Source organism: Mustela lutreola, chromosome 8 (genome assembly GCF_030435805.1).
Source record: "Mustela lutreola isolate mMusLut2 chromosome 8, mMusLut2.pri, whole genome shotgun sequence".
Classification (NCBI taxonomy): Eukaryota; Metazoa; Chordata; class Mammalia; order Carnivora; family Mustelidae; genus Mustela; species Mustela lutreola.
The window spans coordinates 73,370,731-73,392,539 of NC_081297.1; the positions used below are offsets into that span (position 1 = coordinate 73,370,731).

The following is a 21,809-nucleotide window of genomic DNA, read 5'->3' on the forward strand; positions in this document are numbered from 1 at the left end:
TGAAAACTGACATTTTGGGGCACCTCGGTGGCTCAGTTGGTTAAGCATCTGCCTTCGGCTCAGGTCATGGTCCCAGGGTCCTGGGATCAAGCCCCACATCAGGCTCTCTGCTCAATAGGGAGACTGCTTCGCCCTCTCTCACTCCCTGCTTGTGCCCCCTCTCTCTCTTTGTGGAAAAAATCTTTAAAAAAACAAAAGAAAGAAAGAAAGAGAGAGAAAGAAAGAAAGAAAGAAAGAAAGGAAACTGACGTTTTTGTTTTCCTTGAATAACAAGCACCTTTGAGAGGGTCATAAATAGTTATGTGAAAGAGAAGAGGCACCTGCCTAAGCCAATCACCTAAATCAAACCTAGAAAACACTCAGCCAGAAAATACAGCAAACTTACTTTCCTATCTACTTTCTCTGCTTTAGAAAACAAAGCCACACAGAGTTATAGAAGTTGAGTAGATTTCCCTAAGAATTCGTATCTACGAAGTGCCAGAACATTGATTTAAATCTACGTCTATTGAATAGCTAGTATTATACTCTTTCCTACATGAGCAAACAGTCATATATTATACTGAAAGTTTATGACCCTAAAATGACAATGATAGTGGGGGAGTTTCTTAGTGCTTGAATTTTATAAAAACAACTTAGGATCCATTTTAACGAAATATTTTACAATTTCAACAATAATTAAAATATTTTATGTATAAAATAACAAAACTTGATCTACAGCAAAAAAGTATGATGTCATCAGCACATAATTATATTTCATTAATACTATTTCTTACGTTTAAGCTTAATTTGGCAAGACAACATCTTTCAAGTGTTTGAAAAATTGACAATTTTTTAAAAAGATTTTATTTATTTATTTGACAGAGATCACAAGCAGGCAGAGAGGCAGGCAGAGAGAGAGGGAGGAAGCAGGCTCCCTGCAGAGCAGAGCAGAGAGCCCAATGCGGGGCTCAATCCCAGGACCCTGGGATCATCACCTGAGTCCAAGGCAGAGGCCTAACCCACTGAGCCACCCAGGTGCCCCGAAAAATTGACAATATTAAGCACCGGAGAGAATGTGCAAAAGTAAACTTTCTTTTTTTTTTTTTTTTTTAAGATTTTAGTATTAGAGAAAGAGAGAGATACAGTGGTGGAGGGATGGAGGAATAGGGAGAAACAGACTCCCCACAGGGAGAAGGGAGCAGGGAGCCCAACAGGGTCTTGATCCCAGCACCCCTGAGATCGTGACCCAAGCCGAAGTCAGATGCTAAACCAACTGAGCCACCCAGGTGCCTCTAAAAGCAAATATTCTTATTCATGTTAATAGGATTATAGATTACTGCAATCTCTTGTAAGAACCATTTGGAAATACCGATAATATATAAAGTACGTTCCTTTTGACAGCTATTTCACTCTAGAAATGTATTTTAGAGAAATATTTCCAGAAATGTGCAAAAGTACATGTAGAACAGTGTTGTGCATTTTTAAAAAGATTTTATTTATTTTTTTGACAGAGAGAGAGACAGCGAGAGAGAGAGAGAGAGAGAGAGAGAGAGAGCGCGAGCGTACACAAGCAGTGGGAGCAGCAGAGGGAAAGGAAGAAGTAGGCTCCCCACTGATCAAGGAGCCCAATGCAGGGCTCAGTCCCAGGACCCTGAGATCATGACCTGAGCTGAAGGCAGATGCTTAACTGACTGAGCCATCCTGGCATCCCAATGATGTGCATTCTTAAAAAAAAATTGGAAATAACCCAAAGATCCAATGATGGGACATAAATAAATTAGGTTCCATTGCAAAGGGATACTTGGCAAATGCTTAAAAGAATATGTGAGGACTATAATGTGTGGAAATAAAAGCTGGCCAAGATTGAAAAAAAGTAACAGAACATTACATATAGTATACATCATACTATATTTTGATGGTAATAATAATAAATTTAAAACTATAGCCTTTGGGAGCACCTCGGTGGCTCTGCTGGTTAAGCAACTGCCTTCAGCTCAGGTCATGATTCTGGAGTCCTGGGATTCAGGCCTGCATGGGGCTCCCAGCTCCATGGGGAGTCTACTTCTCCCTCTGACCTTCTCCCCTCTCATTCTCTCTCTTTCTCAAATAAATAAATAAATAAATAGTTTTTTAAAGATCTGTGTTTAAAAAACAAAAAAACTATAGCCTTTGGGCACCTGGGTAGCTCAGTTGGTTAAGTGCCTGCCTTTGGCTCAGGTCATGATCCTGGAATCCCAGGATCAAGTCCCACATCAGGGTCATACTCAGCAGGGAGTCTGCTTCTTCCTCTCTGCTCTTCCCCCTACCTCATGTTCTCTCTCACTCACTCACTCTCTCTCTGTCAAGTAAACTAATAATCTTTAAAATAAATAAATAGGGGAGCCTGGGTGGCTCTGTGGATTAAGCCTTTGCCTTGGACTCAGGTCATGATCTTCGGGTCCGGGGATCGAGCCCCCATCAGGTTCTCTGCTCAACAGGGAGCCTGCTTCCCCCCCTCTCTCTGCCTGCCTCTCTGCCTACTTGTGATCTCTGTCTCTGTCAAATAAATAAAATCTTAAAAAATAAATAAATAAAACAAAATAAATAAAATTAATAAAACTACATGCATAAAAATATTTTAAAAATATATATAAAAAGTCAGTAATAGCTGTTGTTGAATTTAAATGAATGAAGTTATTAAAATTTTTCTAGCTATTAAAAATAGTATGAGATTATTTTGAAAAATATTATTGAATATCTTTGAAAATTTAGATGAATAAGTCCTAGAAAAAATAACACACCAAAAAAGATTAAGTAATAATCAAGAAAAATAAATGTATAATTCATAAGACGATTATTTCACTTAAAATTGTGCCACAAAAAAAAAAAATGACCAAATGGCTTTACTGGTAAATTCTATGAAATATTTAAGAAAGAAATTAACACAGGGAGGCTTGGGTGGCTCAGTTGGTTAAGCAGCTGCCTTCCACTCAGGTCATAATCCCAGGTCCTGGGATCAAGTCCCACATCAGGCTCCTTGCTCAGCAGGGAGCCTGCTTCTCCCTCTGCCTCTGCCTGCCACACTGCCTGCTTGTGCTCTCTCTCTGGCAAATAAATAAATTTTAAAAATAAAATAAAATAAATTTTAAAAAGAATGGAATTAACATAACCATCCAGACTCTTACCAAAATAGAGTCAATCTATTCCAAATCATTTTAGGAGTTTAACCAACATAAACCTAACAACAAAATGTGACCAAATAAAATTACAAAAGTTGAAAAAATAGTTTAAAAAAATCCTAAATAAAACATTATCAACCCTAGTAATATACACAATATACACAATGAGTAATAGGCAGATCATGAGCAAGTTAAATTTATTCCAGAAATTTATTCCAGGTTTAACATCTGAGAATCAATCAGTGTTATCCATTGCATTAATCTAGCATAAGAGAAAAATCATATGGTCATCTAAATGAGTTTAAAATTATTAATATATGAAACAAACAAAAATAGGATGGCATTTCCTTAACCCAATAAAAGTTATCTACGAAATGGTGAAGTATGGAGAGATTTTCTTATGAGATCAAAGAATGAGAAAAAAAATGTGAGTTATCACCACTTTTACTCAACATTGCACAAGAGATCCTAGCCAACACAAAAAGGTAAAATTTTAATAAGTTATAAAGTATGGATAAGAAGAAAAAAGCTCATTATTCTCTAGATACAACTGAGTGTCTAGAAAATTAAAAGGAATCAACAGAAAAATTAATACTGGTTTGTGAGCTTTATAAGTCTATAAAAGGTCAACATAAAATTGACTATACACTTTTTATTATTAAAAAAGCATTAGAAATGAAATTTAGAAATTAGAGTGCTTATGATGGCATAAAAAAATCAAATACTTGGAATAAATAGAGCAAAAGATGTGCAAGATTTTCACACTGAAAACTTTAGGCATCATTTAAAGAAATTTTAAAAGATCTAGAATAAGTGATACATATTTAGGCCATGATCATAAATGAAAAGACTCAATTTTTTTTAACGTGTCAATTACACTCAAATTGACTTCTAGATTAAATGTCATTCTAATCAAATTCCAACAAGGATTTTATAGTACTAACAAGCAGATTGCAGATGTATCTAGCAAGGCAAAGAGTCATTAGCAGTCAAGACAAACTTACTCAAAGAATAACCAAGCTGGAGGAGCGACTCTAGCAAATACTAAAACATATTTTTAAATCCACAGTAATTAAGACTGTGTCTATGGGCATAATAATAGACAAATAACCCAGTGGAATGTAATAGAAAGTCCAAGAACAAATCTGCCCATACATGGAACACTTGATTTATGACAAACACTTGATTTACTGCCAAACAGTGGGGAAAGGAGAGCCTTTTCAATAAATGTCACTGGATGAATTTTTTATCCATAAAAGTAAGAAAGCAAGCCACACACAAAAATCAATTCCAGATGAAATGTAAAACAGTATAGTATCTTGAACACAATACAAAAAAAATCTCCATAACTTGTAGTAAGGAAAGATTTATTAAACAAGACAAAAAAAGATACTAACTCTAGACTACGTCAAAGCTGAGAACATCCATTGACAAAACATAGCATGAAAAGAATGGCAAAGCAAATCATAGAGTGGGAGAAGATACTGGCAAATATTTTCTAAGGGCTCAAATTCAGAATATATAAGGAACTTCCTCTGACTCAAGAAGGAAAAGACAGATAATTCAGTAGCAAAATGGACAAAGCTTCAGAATAACACTTCAAAACAACATATTCAAATGGCCAAAACATATAAAGGTGTTCAACGTCTAACTAATAAAAAAAAAACGCACATTAAAACCATACTTAGATACCCATCTCCACTAGATAGTTTAAGTTAAAAACACTATTGATACCAAGAGTTGGCAAGCTAAGCAGCAACTTGAAATCTCATACACCGTGGGCTGGACTGGAAATTGGCTCAACCACTTGGGAAAAGCAAACAATACCTACTTAGTATTGGCTTATGACTTACGACTCAGCAATTTTAATCTTACCTCAATTTTAGCAAAAATGGATACACATACATGTACTATAAAAGACACAGACAATGACAAATGTTCATAGGAGAACTATTGGTAATAACAAAACTGGAAACTGCCTAGATGCCCAACAAGTGGAACAGATATATATATTGGAATATTCATACAAAATTCTATAGAGGAATAAAAATAAACTCTATACGCAAGAACATAGATATTTCGATCCAAAAGCTGAGCAAAATAAGTTGCATGCAAAAAAAAAAAGTGCATAATATATGATTCCATTTATATTAATTTCAAATACAGGCAAAACTATTCAATGGTCTTAAAGTCAGAATAGTTGCTACCTTTGGGAAAGAGCAAGGTAGTAGTGATTGGGAGGGGCCAGAAGAGGAGTTCTTGGGTACAGACAAGTTCTTTCTCCTGAACTGAGTGTTTATTCCATGGGTATAAGTACTTTGCTAAAGTTCAATGAACTGACACTTTTCTATGCACTTTTCTGGATTTCTGTTATTTTTTAATTAAAAAGAGAAAAAATAAAGGCAGTACAATGTTTTACTGAAAGCAGATGCCTTACTTTCATCCCCATTCAACTTGTATATAAATCAAAATTCAAAAATCATTTTTTTTGGAAAAACTCAGTAATGTTCTAGTACCAAAAGAGTTGTTATGATCTCTAAATATATGCAGACAAGAAGAAAAATACAGTCAATCAGACAGTAGATATTTTTAAAGATTTTTAATTAAGAAGCTCCTAGATAGCTTAGCCAGTTAAGTGTCTGCCTTCAGCTCAGGCCATGACCCCAGAGCCCTGGGACCCAGTCCCACATCAGGCTCCCTGCTCACAAGGGGGTCTGCTTCTCCCTCTTCCCGTGACCCTCCCCCTCTGTTCTTGCTCTGTCTCTTGATTTATCTCTCAAATAAATAAATAAAATCTTCAAAATTTTTTCAATTAAAATACAATATTATATTTAATATATAAAAATATTATAAAATGGGAATTTTTATCTGATATAAACTTCTGTTATATTAAATAAGTTGAATCCCAAACTGGAATATTATAAATCTTATTTATAATATTTTAGCTGGCAATCTTGTCTGTTAACTTTCAGTACTTACATGGTACTTTCAGTAACCATGACAATTAAATACTATAAAATTAGATGTCTTAAGATAGAATTACTGTTTATGATTTGTGGTGTCAGGAAGCAAAATTAGGGCACAAAGGCAAAAAAGTTTCTGATGCTCATTCCAAGGTAAAATAATGAATTTTTAAATAGTACACTGCAATTGTTTAATTCATGTTTGGGAAACTGCCCCATGTAAATCACTGTAGTAGAAGACCACTTCATTTATAAGATATCCATAAATAAAACATGTATAAATTTAAAATGTTTTGATCTCTTGTATGGATTCTAAGTTTATTTGGGATAGATACCAGTCACCAAAAAGAAGAAAATTTAAAGTGTGATTCACAGAAAACTAAAACTGGATGTCATGTAAAGGCATTAAGCCTGATAACTTAGGTTCACGAGTAAGATAACCTGCAGATAAATTCTAGCTTCTGTAATCATTAGCTTTTTAACAGCTCTACTTTTTCTCACCTGTAAAATAATAAAAAATAATAAATAAAATCACTTGCTGGATTTGGTTAAATTATGGATATCACATCAAACACATTTAAAACAATGCCCAATACACAGTGAATACTCAATAAATGGTTGTTGTCAATAATTGAGAATATAGATATAAGACAGAGGAGAAATTATAGTTAACATATTGTTTTCAGTATTTTTAATATTCAAACTAGGCCAGATCAGTGCTATAGGTAAGTATCCATCTATTTTTCATAACTGTCTTCTTAAACATTATTTCTGAAAAAATATTTGACTCCTCAGAAACCCTTAAGACTGTACAGACAATATACTAAACCAAGCTGGAAAGGTAAATATTGTCTACTTAATTAAGACAATATTGGAAAGTACTTTAATAATTCTAGTAAAAACACGAGTGAAAGAGTATTATACTTGTTGCCAGAAATTTTAAAAAATACACTCTGAAGTAATAAAGGTTATAACATGTACTCATACACACATACACACATATATAGTGTAAATAATGAAACGCAATATTTTAAAATGTTTAACACAATATTGCTATCACTGGGTTTCATCTTAGATAATTAAAAAAACAAAGTAAAAATTACATGTAGGTACTAGTGCAGTGAATTTTTACTGGATTGTTCAGGAGTCTCAGTAGATTATCAAGACCAATGTCCTTGAGCTGGACAGAATGGTGGCTGGCTAAGATGTTTTGGCTAAGCCTAACACACCAAACGTGCAACTGTAACTAAGATTACCTTACTTCTTACCCAGATTTGCCACTAACATGATTTCAGGCAAACTATTTATTTCTCCGAGCTTGTTTCCTTATCTCTAGGTGTGGATAATCATGCTTTCTATCTAACTTTTATGATTGTTGCAAAGAATCAAACACAGTTATGCATGTAACCATGTTTTGTAAATTTCTGGAGATCACACCAATGGAAGATGTCTTATTAAATGAAGAAAAGAGAGATGAATTTTGTCAATATTAATTCCAACACAGCTAAATGTATATATGTGCATTATCCTGAAACTATACACTTCTTACTTTTTCTAAAATGTAAAAATATTTAAAAGGGAGTTGCCTAATGGTCTAGCATTGGGAATTATTCAATGTCTTAGCTATAAATTTTCATTAAAAATTGCTTATTAACGGACTCTCTTCTATGAATCTCATATAAACCAATAGAATCAGGAAGTTAATTCTTAAAAAATAAAGTGAAAATTGACATGGCTTCTAGTTTCTATTTGCTTGTTTCCAAGGTAGAGATATAAATCCTTTATTCCTTGAAATTTGAAAAAAAAAAGTTTAATTTTAATCTTTCTTTATTCATTTCTTCCAAAAATATTTATTAATTATCAGCTATATGTCAGAGCCTTCACTGGACACAAGAGGAAAAAGGTTTCTATCCCAATGGGTTTTCAGTGGGTATAACAGACAAGTATACAATTAGTTACAATTTAGTATAGTATGTGTTATGGATGGGATACCTATGTATTGTTATGGAAGCACTAAATAAGGACTCCAAACTCAGCCTTCAAGTTTAGGGAAGTCCTCCTAGAGAATGTGGCAGTTCACCTGAGCCTTGAAGACATTACGCAAACTCAGTTATATTGCAGAAAGGAGAAAGGTCATTTATGGCAGGGAAGAGAATATGGAGGGGAAGTGAAGTTCGGGGGGAAAAGGAGAGAAAACATGATATATTAGGAGAAATGCAAACAATTCTGTGTGATTGGCATTATGGGAGACTGGAAATATAAGAGACTACAGCAATAAAAAATGGAGTTAGAGAATTAATCATGGACCATTTAATACAGAACTTTAGGTGAAATGCAAAGAACTCCAGGCATCTTATTTTTAGTAGAGGACACACTAGATGACATTGGTTTTAGAGAGAGAACTTTGATTACAGTGTGGAGAATGTGCTTGAGAAGAAGAATGTAAGAGGGCGACTGATGTAAGGACTCTTAACTCTGAATATCCTCATTTCCTACATGAGAAACAAAGACTTAAAGAGATTAGGTAACTTGCCAAATATCAGGGTTTGTAACTGTGAGCTGGGTTTCCTGCAAAGCTCTTCATAACTCTTAACACGTGTGTTCTTTAAGGACCAAGGAAACTGCTTCCCATAAAAGAAATGAATGTGGCTAACCCTCAGTATTAGAGACTAGTAACAAATAAAACTGTGTAGGAAAAGCAACAACAGTCAGGTCCACATCATCAAAATCAAGTACAGGGGTGAACAATTACCCAGTGAATTAAGGACCATCTGGATAATCCCAGCCAAAGCAGATTTAGTGCCGGAGTCATTCAGATAATCGTGCAAACAATGCGTGTTGCTCTGGCTGAGTAACCTGGTCATTAATATCTTCCATAGTATGTTTTGCCCTGTGGCACTTTTGAAATGGACAATAGTAGCTCAGAAAGAATTAAGATACTATTCACTTCATGGGAAAACCACGTAAATAATAATGGGATCCTAATAGACTGAGAGAATATTTTATATGTACCCAGGAGTCATTTCACACAGTGATATATACACAATATAGATAAGCCAAATTCCACTTCAAAGAATAAAAACAAGTTCAGCAATTGCACCCTCAAATATGTGTTTTTTATATTCAATTCTTTGTCAGGTGAAGAAAGTTTTCTGAGCATTAAAGCAATGAAAAATGTTACTACAAATAGACTTAATAGGTTAAGCTACAGCAAGGTTACGAATTTCTGTATGTCCAAAAAAATATTAAAAGATAAAAGACAAAAAAAGTGAAGAAAATTTTCACAGTATACAATGGATTTTTCTATTAAGTAAGTTAAGAAACCATAACTCAATAAAGATTCAAATGAAATCCACAAATTAAGAAATACAAAGAGCCAGTAAATATGAAAACATTTTTCAATATCATCAAAAACTCACAGAAACACAATCAAAAAAATAATCAGATACATAATTTCTATTATCAAAATAGTCCATTTTTAAACCACAATATCAAATATTGAGACTATTGCCCAATTGGTTTATACTGAGTATTAATTTGTGCCTAAACTTTTTGCTAGAGCAATTTGGAAACAAGCATTAGGAGTCTGAAAATACTTAAAGGTATGACCCAGTAATATCTATGAAGTTATTATAAGGAATTGGTTAGAAATGCAAAGACTAATGTATGATCATGTTCATTTCCATAAATGTGAAAAAACAGGAAACAATCTAAGGACTCTATCTATATGAGAGAATAGGTGGCAGCGGTAAAAAAAATACATGGTTAGTAATAATATTAAATGCAATAATAAATTAATGTTTATGGCATGGTAAAAATGATCAAATCAAAGTGGGGGAAAGTGAAATATAAAAATGAATATTCACTCTAATTTCAAATTTGCATGTTTAAAATACCTATGTATATTCATAGAAATAAAGTTGGGAGGTTGAGAGTGGATCTCTCTGAGTGGTGGAATTTTCTTTCACTTTCACCTTTTCTTGAAAGATCCCATATTTCCTTGTAATTATAAAAATATTATTTAAATATAATATTAAATGCATGTACTTCTGAATGCCATTTTATACAATAGGTCATTCATACAACCATCATGAAATAATGACCTATCTTCCTCCTGTTTCATTTCTAGTTATCTAACCAGTAAATTATATTCTCAGGATTTTAACCCAAGTGTTCTTGCTCCAAAGTTAGCACTGTGGATATGAAAATATAAAGTAAATCACAGTAAATGTTTTAAATAAAGAAAGAAAATTAAAAATGTATTATATCAATAGTATGTGGCATGTTAGATTAAAGCAGAAAGACATACATTGGGAGATTTGAAAAACTGTCTACTGTACTAATCCAAGACATGCAATGACATATACACTTGTATTGGGGAAAACATATGATGAAAATTAGAGATCAGAATCAAAATGGATAATTTAATTACTGAATAGATGGTAGGTACTTGGAGATAGAAGTCTGGAAAAAAAAATAATCACAAACCAGAAGCCTGGAAAACTGTTGTATCCTTTGCTAAAAGCCAGTATTGGGGCGGAGGGGAGTTTTTACTATCTACTATTTCTAGCTATTACTTATAAGTAAGAAATACAACCAAGCCCTATTTAAATATGTTACGTGGATTATTTTATTTAATACTAAAAAAAAAAAAAAAAGAAAGAAAAAGAAAAAAAACACAAAAAGCTCTGAGGTAAGTGCAGCTGACTTACTGACATTCACTTACATGCATAATGATATATAGATATTAACACACGGAGGCTTCCTTCCAAAGCCTATGCTCTTAGCCACCAGGTTAGTAATTTGGAATGGCTAATAGAGGAAAGATTAGGAAAGACATGAAGAAGGAGAATTTTGTTTCCAATAGAATAAATTGCATCAATTGGAGGAATTCACTTGAAAACCTGAAGCAGGAAGAGGAGGTAAGAGGGAGGCGAAGAAGAGAAGTTTAGAAGAATTTAAGAGAAAAATTATAACATCAGATCATTTCAGTATCAAAAAGTAAAATCTCAAGGAGGAGATGGAGAATATGGAAAATGTCAGTTCAAAGGGAAAGAAAAATGAATAATACATCAATTTAAAAAAAAAACAATCATTGAACTTAAAGAAGAACTTATTGATGATGTAGAATGGGTTCTTTGTTCTGATGTAAACCATAGTCAATTTATATAGAAATAGATGGTGATGGGAAATAGATAGATGTTGTTGTTTTCTTTTTAAATAAAGATATATATGACATGTTTTATATAGAAAAGTATAAATGGTCTATCCTTCAACTTGGTCTCTAGTTGGTCTCAAGGGGCACAGATAAGAGACATACAGAATAACATGTACAGAGCCATAACCCCTACTGGAAAACTGAATCATTCTTTGAAAGGAAACAAACACCTTATGTCTTTTATTACTCCTCTTGGAGAAGTTATCTTGGAGAGGATAACAGATTCTTAAAGCCTATTGGAACTGTGATCAGTGTGGTGGAGTATACAAAAATATAGGTCATGGTCTTTTTCTGCAAAGTGCTTCTTTGCCTAATTTAGAAGACAAATCAGGATATATATATATATATATATAATATATATATATATAAAATATATTTTATATATATTTGCTATATATATCAAATAAAGAAATAAGAATATATATGTATATAAATAAAGAAATAAGACTGAACATCTGAATGACTGGTATTGTTACTGGTGTAACATTGACCAAATTTTATTATCAATATCAAAAATCACCGGAAGCTGAAGGATTCTATTTGAGGAGAAACTGCTACGTAATATAATTCATAGTAGCTTGTTGAAATATTAGGGTTGAAATAGTGGAATTTTAGAAGGCTTTAAGCAAATTTCTTGTACCCTCTAAATCTTAGTTTTTTTCATCTAAGAAAATGAAAAAGTTACCATCTGGATTAAATAACTTCAGGCAATAGGAAAAATAAATACACATACATCTATAAAAGAAGTCCATGTAATGCAAATATATAGGATATGAAAAAGCAGCACATATTTAAATATTGGGTCCACAAGTAAAATTTGTACAAAGAAATAGGTTAAAACTACCTTCAAAGGTTCTAAAAGTCTCTTAGTTTTACATCTTGCAAGGTGGGTGGACCCCCCCCCCCCATCTCCAAATGCTACTAGCTATAAGTTACAATAAATAAATTTACAACCCACCAACGAAGGTAGGGCATACACAAACCATTATGCTCTGGTGACTTTAATAAAATATTCCCAATATGACATGCATTTATTTGCTATGTGTGTTACATTTCAGGCTGGGAAGGTACATACATATATTGCAAAGCTGAAAAATTCGGGGAAATGGATGAAGATCAAATAACACTTAAGAATGTACTCAAAATAATATCCAGAAATACCGATATTCATGTTCGTTACAGAGACATTATTCCATGCAGGGTTCCCTCAATCTGAACACATCTTCTCTGGCTTTTCCCCCAATGGAGAATTCGATTCCCTTTTGCCCCTCCCACTCAGTGCTTCCAGATTGCTTCAGAAGGCCCAGGCAGCCTGCTCAGCAGCAGGCAAACAGGGCTGGGTGTGCAGGAGCTATATATAGCTCCACCTTGGAGATGTGCACACACAAGCACACATACAAATGCCCATGCTGGATTTGGCATGAACAAATGAGAAAAGGTTTCAGCCTCCCCCTTTCCTTTTTCCTCATCACCCCAATTTTTCAATAATTTCCAAAGCAGGGTGTCTTCGGTTCCCTAGAGTGATGCAGTCTAATTTCTCTGCAATTCTTCTGCCTACTGCTTCCAGCAATGTGACTCCGGCAGGAAGCGGCATTGGGCCAACACCTACTACCCAGATGCGGTCACCCAGGGAGGGTGTCTTGCAGCCGCCCGGAGCCCATCCGGGCACAATTACTTGACTCTCTGGGAATCCCCGAGGATAAACCCGTTTTTTTAGAAACTAGGCGAAAAGGTGGTTCCCATTAGACAACACCAGGCTTAGGAGAGCAGACGCGAAACCTTCCCTGCCTCTCCCCTCCTCCGTCTGCCGCAGATAGGGGAGAAGGGCCCAGGTCTTCTCAATGGAGACATAATTAATCTGTAAATGCCCTTAGAGTTGCGGGATTTCTTCCCCACCCCCCACTCCTGAAGGGAGCCAGTTCTTAACAGAAGAGCCAGGGAACAAACAAGTGCCTTCCTCCCCACGGCCCCGTCATTCCCAGTTTCTGCAGGGATGCGCTTGCTAGTCTAGACTCAAGGTAGGAGGGTAAAGGAGTAGGTGCGGACAGGCGTGGGGAGGAGCAGAAGCTCCTCTCGGTTTAAGAAGACCTGCGGGTTCCCGGCTGCTGACATGTCTGCTCCCCCAGACCCTCCCCTGCGGGTGGACATGGCATTCCTTGGGCGCGTCACCGGCCGCGGCGGCCGAAGCCTCTGAGAGGAAAGTTGACGAGACACGGATGGAGGCTCGGTCCCTTCTCGTCGGGCACTGCCGACCTGCCCCGCCCGTCACCAGGGCTCCCGCACTCCTCCTTCCCAGCATCCAGACGACCTCTATCCCAGCCCTTCCAGCCGCACTTCGCGACGAGAGCTGCGGCGACCACATCAGATTTGGGGGTGACGAGGGCGGGGCGGGGCTGGGGGAAGGGGAAGGGAGGCAACAGTAGCATGAAAATACGCATGCTTTTTTTCTATCTGCAAAGAAGAAAAAGTCCTGCCCCCTACCTGTTCTCTGCTCCTGCTCCCCTCGGCGCGGCACAGCTGGACCATAACCTACAGGTTTCCCACTTCCGCTGCAAACACCTGGGAGCGCATCTCCACACCCGGTGCCCCTCCTAGCCTCGGCGGAGCCCTGCCTTGCTACTTGACAGCAGAAGCCGGGCCTTTTAGAGCGGTCATTGGGGCCGCGGGGAAAGGAGGCGGGCACCGGAGGGAAACCCGCGTCTCTCATTGGATAGGAGGAATGCCACTCTCACCCCAGACCAGGGCTCGCTGCGGACTGAGGTTTGCTGCTAAACCTAACCGCAAAGGGTCTCTGCAGTCCCTGGCACCAAACCCTCCTGCCACTGGATCAGGGACCCCTAAGAGGAGGGAAACCGGTTTGATGACTTGTCATCTGAGACCCCCAAGAGGGAGGGAAGGGCCGGGCATAACCAGACAAGCAGCACTTTCCAGAGCTTCCCTGAAGGGACCATCTGCTCTGGGAGATTGGACAGGAGAAAATATCAGGAGCAGTGCCTTGATAGAGAAGCACGAACTTCAGTACAGAACCGTTGAAGATACAGAAATACATACACTTAAGTGAAAAAAAGAATCACAAGAAATAAAAAAGACATGAGGATTTGGGTTGTTTCAAGTTTCCATTTTTGCCTAAATGTAGCATGCCAGTTTTCCTGTGGAGTAAAGGTTGAACTGTTTGTTCTGTGCTGCAGAGAAACTCCAAAATATCCCCTGGTAGGAACAGTGCCTTAAATGGGAAAGCTTTGCAGTAATAACCTCACCAGAAACAGTAAAGGAAGGAAAGTAAGGCCAGACTGCATAATGGACTTGCCTTGGAGGGTTCATTCGGTAGTAGAAGTCTTTAAATAATCACCACCAGACTACCTCGTGATCAGTTTCTTTGCTACTGATATTAGTTCCTCATTCCTTTTGTGCTCAGACTCTGAAGCTGCACAGGATGTATAAGTCAAGGTGATTCCTAAATGATCTCAAGCCTGCTTTTTAGGTGAAGGGGCCAAGGGTAAAACAACTTTGTTCCCATCTTTCAACTCTGCCATTTGTCCAGGTGGAATCAGGAAAGTACTTCTCAAATGGAGGAAAATGATAGAAAGATTACCAATAGAATTGGAGGAAGGGAAGTATCTTATTTTAGTGCCATATAAAGAAACAATATTCTCACTTGCAGGCTGCCCCGTTTCTGCAAATAGCCAAGTTCTTCATCCACCTAAATTAAGTAGTCATCTTAACCAGTTCTGAGTGTGACACAGGTCACTGGACGACTGTTGGAGAGATGGTATAGTTATTAAATGTTAAATAATTGTAGGCTCTTAACTTAGTGCTTATGGTTTTCATGACTCTTGGCCAGGCTCTTCATAAAATGTTCTCTTTATAAAACTAGATGATTCAAATTAATATATTCGGAATTAGGAATGGACCCTACAGATAATTTACAGAGAACAATACATAGGGCTTCTATGCTGGAAACTCATTTAACCACTGAATGGGAATAACTAAAAATGTTATGGCAAGTTTCAAAACCAGAAATGTTTCTACATAAGGTGCCATTAGTCTTGTATCTCCATTCCAGGGACCCACACAAATTGTTCCACTGAACTGGACAAATCACACATTATTTAATGCATTTACTGAGCACTTACTCTGTGCCACAATCTGTGTTAGGTGCTAGGGAACTAAACAAGAATAAGACATAGAACATGTTGAAGAGGGACCCAGGAAGCAATGAAGATAGTAAAATATTATAGTAAGGAATATGTATTTCCAAAGTTAAAACATTTTTTGATTCCTAAATTTAAATTATTTTGAGTAACAATGAACTCTAGCAGACCCTCCCCTAGATTTAAGGAGTGAGAAGGTGAAGTAACAAGGAAAGGAACTGAAATTGAGGTTAGCACAAAAGTTGAAACTGGAAATGAAAAGAATACTAAAGAAATGTCTGCTATCCTCATTCTTTCATTCCTTTTTTCAGCAAAAATTGCTACTATAAATATAGTGATAAATAAGGTAGGCAAGCTCTCATGAAGCATATTTGTTTTTCAAACAGACAATGTTACTTTAGTTACTGATATAATAATAAAGTATATATATAATTAGATAATATTTACTGATATAATTATAGCTCTGCATGCTTGACTATGTGTGCGCATACATACACACATAATTTGAAAGGAGTATTATGATAATTAGAATTTCTATCTGGGCATCAGTCAACCTCACATATTTTCAGATAAAACAGATCATCTCTCCAGTTATTATCTCAGAGAGCAAAACCTGCACATCTGTTCCCAGAATACATATATTCTTATATATATGAGTGTATAAAAAGTATCTGCTACAGTGCATTTTACATTTTTCAAATCACTTTCAGATAAAATCCTCCCTTTTTTCTTAAGTAAGCAGGAGCATCATTATTAGCTCTATTTCACAATTGAAGAAATTGAAATAGCCAAAGAAATCTATTCCTTTGAAATTAAAGGTAATTTAAAAATAGTTATGTATATAACGGTTGGTGTATACGAGACATTCAGTACTTAAAGGTGAATATATGATTTATAAAATGTGAGAATTTCAAGAACTTTAGAAACTCTCAGTTTCCACTGAGAAAGAATCAATTATTATAATTTTATTAAAAGATTTTATTTATTTATTTGACAGACGGAGATCACAAGTAGGCAGAGAAGCAGGCACAGAGAGAGGAGGAAGCAGGCTCCCTGCTGAGCAGATCCCAGGACCCTGTGATCATGACCTGAGCTGAAGGCAGAGGCTTTAACCCACTGAGCCACCCAGGCGCCCCTCAATTATTATAATTTGCTCAGGATTATTTACCTACTTAGAAGCCAAAGTGAGTCTGGAATCCAGATCTCAGTGCTACTCCATTATTTTTTCACCACAGTGAACAATAACTTGGGTATCTCTTCCAGTGAAGTTTTTGCCCTTTTTCCTCCCTGAACCACCCAGCCTTCTGAAATTCTAAAGACTAATCCAACAGTGTACTCATTTTCCTGCATCTCTAAAAATATAGGAGAGCATGCCACTTTAACTGGCAATTAAGCAAGATGTGATCAGTAGCTGAGATAAGTTTGCTTGTCAGGGGGCACCTGGGTGGCTCAGTGGGTTAAGCCTCTGCCTTTGGCTCAGGTCATGATCCCAGGGTCCTGGGATCAAGCCCCACATCGGGATCTCTGCGCTGCGGGGAGCCTGCTTCCTCCTCTCTCTCTGCCTGCTTCTCTGCCTACTTGTGATCTCTGTCAGATAAATAAAGAAAAAAATCTTAAAAAAAAAAAAAAAGTTTGCTTGTCAGTTGTGGGTTTGCCCCATAATAAGGGGATCAGAGTAATTGGGGCTGGTGTTTAGGTATAAAGAAAGTTGATGGAAATGCGTGGCTAGCTAGGCAGATTGCCTCTGGCACATACTGTCCCTATAGTCCGAAAGAGGAGAACTGCAGAAACAATAGTCTGGATCCTCGCTATTTGACAGCCTTGTATAGAACCTGTTGGCAAATCTCTAAAAGAAACAGTAGGGAAATTTTGCCTGGTTCTCTGGTTGGCTCGAATTCCCTAGTCACTCTCAGAGTTCCACAGCACAATTTATTGGGTATTATTACATGGCTAAACTTCCCTTAGCTCTATTATTGAGTTCTCCTACCATCCATCCTCTCCTTCTTCCACCCTGCACTGGCCCTCTTTCTTGAATCATTCCAATTTCCTCTAACCAGTGATTATATCTTGGTGAGAGGAAAGGAAACTACAGCAGCCTTGCAGCTTGCCACTGTATGCATTCCTTTTCTTTCTCCTCTGCTCCACCCGCCTTTCCTCATTCCGAAGCTTCCCAGAACAGTTGCTAGCATAGCCTCTGGTGGCAAAGAAAGGGGAGAATAACCAAAAAGGGAACTTTCCAATCAAAATTTCTAATGAAACTCAACGGAGCAGAAAGACAACAGAGGCTCTGCCCACTAGTACGAAGAGAGTCAGGCTAAACCCAGTATGCAGCATCTCAAAGATCATATCAGCCCACTGACCTAGCTTTTACATAGCCAATAGGGAATGATTGCAAAGGGATGTACACACACACATGCACACTCACACACACACACCATACCATGTGGCTTGTAGAAGACAGGGAAGATAGTTTTCAAATAGTAAATACTGGAAATACAGTTGACAAGAGTAGTTTGCTACTCACCCAGGGCCACTGCAATATTTTTGGAGGTTATTAGTAAGATTAGAATTCCTTTTATTTTGTCAGTGACTGCTCTACACCAAAAGGGGAGATTTATAGAAAAGCCACTGATATTACTGACATTGTGAGGATATCTTCACACAGATTCTATTGTTTCACAGTAGAATCCACTATTTTTCCTTAATGTCACTCCATTTGCATAACAGGAATCAATGTGTGATATAACAAAAAGGCATGTTACTCCTTAGGCAGCCAATATGTCCTCCAAATTCAACTTGTGAAACTCATGGGGAGGAACAATGCTCAATTCAATTGTTAAATTGTAGCTTGGTCTCTGTTATTCATGGAGGGTAGGCAGTCAGTTATCATTAGTGAACTCCATTGTCAACCTTAATTAACATGTCCTTTCCCTTTCCTAACAGCCACCTATAAACACTGAAAATTTCATTTTCTGAGTACATTCTTGAAATGATGAATACCTTCACATCTGGAGTGGACATGAGATGAGACATTAGAAGACTTAGTTCTATTCTGATCTAGTAAATAGTGGAGAGGCTAGGGATAGCATTCTAATACTCAGTTCCCTATGCCATAAAATGAGGGGCAGAATGACACAAAGCTATTTGCTAATAATATAGTACCATCATCTTTATAAAAGGCCATCTATCTAAATATGCATCCTCCTTCCCAAAACAACCAAAAGAAGCAAAGGGAGAGGTACAGAGGAAAGAATTTTCCACGTCACCGAAATTTCCAAGTTTATTGGCCTAAAGTTACTTATAAAATCTCCTTTTTTGTGTGTTTAATATCTAGTAGATCTGTGTTTATGATCTAATTAGCATATTCAATGTTGATAAATTGTGGGGTTTTCCCCTTACTAGTTTTCCAGTGTTTAGAAATTTTATTAATCATTTCAAATATCAATTTGGACTTTTTAAGTTTTTTTGTAATATGTATGTGTTTTCTATTTTATTGATTTCTTCTCTTAACTCCATTATTTCCTTCCTCTTACTTTATTTAGTTTGGATCTGTTCTTTTTCTCTGCTCTTGAAGTGGAAATTAATGTCATTGATGTTTCATCTTTTTAAAATATTACCTCTAAAGATTTAATATTTTCTCAAAGCAGAGCTTGTGTGTATCTGACAAGTTTGAATATGTTATCTTTATTATCATTCAGTTTAAAAATTTTCTAATCTCTGCTTTTCTTTTTCAATCCAAAGATAATTTAGAAGTACATCATTTAATTTATAGTCCCTAGGGGTTTTCTACTTTTTTTGTTTGTTTGTCTCAAAATTTTACTTTTATTTCTCTCAGAAAAAATAAAAAGATTCAACTTTTGGCAGTATGTTGAGGCTTTGTTTACAGTGCAAAATTTGCATTTTTGGTAAATGCTCCCTGTATTTTTTTTTAAAGATTTTATTTATTTATTTGACAGAGAGAGAGAGATCACAAGCAGGCAGAGCAGCAGGCAGAGAAAGAAGGGGTAGCAGGCTCCCCGCTGAGCCAGGAGCCCGATGATGGGCTGGCTACCAGGACCCTGAGATCATGACCTGAGACGAAGGCAGAGGCCCAACCCACTGAGCCACGCAGGTGCCCCTGCTCCCTGTACTCTTAAAAACAATATGAAATTCAGTTTCCAATAATAAAGAAGTAGCTATTGTTGAACCATCCACACACCTATAAACTCTGGGTGGAAAAAAAAAAAAAAAAAAGCGCACCAAACTATTCGAGTACATTAGATAATAACCAAAAGAAGGCAGAAGCTGAAGAGACATCTATAAATGAAAAAATGAAATTGCAAAGTGTGAGTTTCCCATTTTATACAGCTTTGGTCTTGAGGAAAGGTCTTCATAAGGTCCCAAGAGGATGAATAAATCTGAAAAAAAAAAAAAAAAAAAAGAATCATTCTGGTTTGAAGAACCAGAAAATAGAGTTACAGATGACAAAAGAAAGAAAATGAGAGACAGGAATGTCCCAGGAAGGAGATATCCAGAAAGGGAGAATTGTCAGTTCAGAGTATAAATTCCACCCCAATTTTAAACTGACTCCTAAACTATATATACACAGGACAGACTCCAAGCTGTACAGATAAAGTTAAAAGAATTGTAATAGGATAAGAAATTGTCCCTTACTCTCTGGAACCTGTGAATGTTACCTTATATGGCAAAGTCTCTGCAGAAGTGATTAAAGATCTTGGGATTGGGAGATTATCCTGGATTATCTAGCTAGGTCCTAAATGAGATCACATATATCCTTATAAGAGGAAGCCAGAGAGAGCTTTTACTATACACAGAGCAGATGGTGATGTGAAGGCAGAGCAGGGAGAGATTTGAGGATGCTGGTCTTGAAAATTAGAGTGATGCAGCCATATGCCAAGGAACCCCTGCAGCTACCAGAATCTGGAGGAAGCAAGAAAATGATTCTCCCTAGGGCCATTGCTGGGCCACCTTGATTATGGCACAGTGATGCTGATTTGGACATTCTGGACACTAGAACTGTAAGAGAATATTTTTGTGTGTGTGTTATTTTAAGACTTTTTGTTGATTTAAGTGAAAGGATAAATTTAGTTGTTTTGTTGTGGTGGTAATCTGTTACAGCAGCCATAAGAAACTAGCACAAGAATTGAACAGAGATTTCAACTGCTTCTAGCCACAGGGGAGACAGACTTTAGAATCTGAGTACATCCAAGTTAACCACCTTCTAAATGAACAAATGAAACATATTCATACTCTTCAAGAAGACAACAGAATCCGTAAATGCTACAATGCATTATTGCAATGTCCAGGATATAATCTAAAATTACTATACATACATGCCTCCCCCAACTACTGCCTGCCTCTTGAAATAAAAATAAAAACAAAAACAGAAAACGAGATTCATACTTAAGAGTAAAGGCAGATATGATAGTTAGGAGACAAGGATTTTAAAAACGGCTATTAAAGTTGTGTTCAAGGGCAAAAAGGAGAATTTGTCTATAATGGAATATTTCCCCTAGTAAATTGGAAATCAACACACAAATCTTCATCCTAGAGTCTGTTTCCTAGGTTACTAAACACAATTTAACAAATCATGCATGCTCATTATATAACAAACTAAAAAAACTAGAAGATACAATAGTTGGAAAGAAATCTACCCAGAAATTGGTAAATTATTGTTTGATATTATTAGTTTACTAATCTTTTGTAACTATAAATTTTCTCTGAATTTTCATGGATGTTCCAATAAAAGCTGACTAGTTTTAGCAACAACCAAATATAATGGGTTTTTTAAACCTTTCTCCTCCTGTCTCCTTTTCAGCAATTATTGTTTATATCTCCTATATTTTCAACACCCATTTTTCTAGATTTGCCCTTATTATAAATGTAGTTCAAATCTCCCTTACAGAAAATTACTCTGATCCTGAATTTTCCTCTAATTATAGTACAAGACCTTGAGAACTAAAAATTTTCCACTATAGCCTTCACATGTCCTTATCAATTTTCAATTCCCTCCTGGGTTTCTTTCTAGATCTGTAAGAACTCTAAAGCTCCTTCCCCAAATTCTCTTTCTCTGAATCTTTCTCCTTCTCTCTCTCAATGTTAATTTTATGTAGAATCGTGCTGATTCTTAATTCTCATCACTTTACATTTTCTCCTATATATTATAAACTCTTTTGGTTCCAACTTCTTATATTTTTTAAATAAGTCTCCATCTCCAACCTTAGATCTACACTGCACTGAAGACTCATAAATCCATTTCTGTACCTGGATGATTCAAAATAATATCAAACTCAAAATGTCCAAAGCTGAAATAATCACCTTGGTACAAGTTACAAAGGAA

The 21,809-nt window shown here is 36.4% G+C and overlaps 1 protein-coding gene across 3 annotated transcripts in view; it reads right to left on the reverse strand.

The window, feature by feature from the left end:
• The window catches only part of CNTN1 (contactin 1), a 354,959-nt gene extending 340,998 nt beyond the window's left edge, over nucleotides 1-13,961 (reverse strand). For 2 of the 3 annotated variants that reach the window (XM_059185639.1, XM_059185640.1), the window contains exon 1: nucleotides 13,800-13,958. The gene's annotated coding sequence lies outside the window, so the exon portion shown is untranslated. Of the gene's footprint in view, nucleotides 1-13,799 lie in introns of all 3 variants that reach the window. The other variant, XM_059185641.1, reaches the window with a different exon arrangement.
• Nucleotides 13,962-21,809: the final 7,848 nt, after the last annotated feature.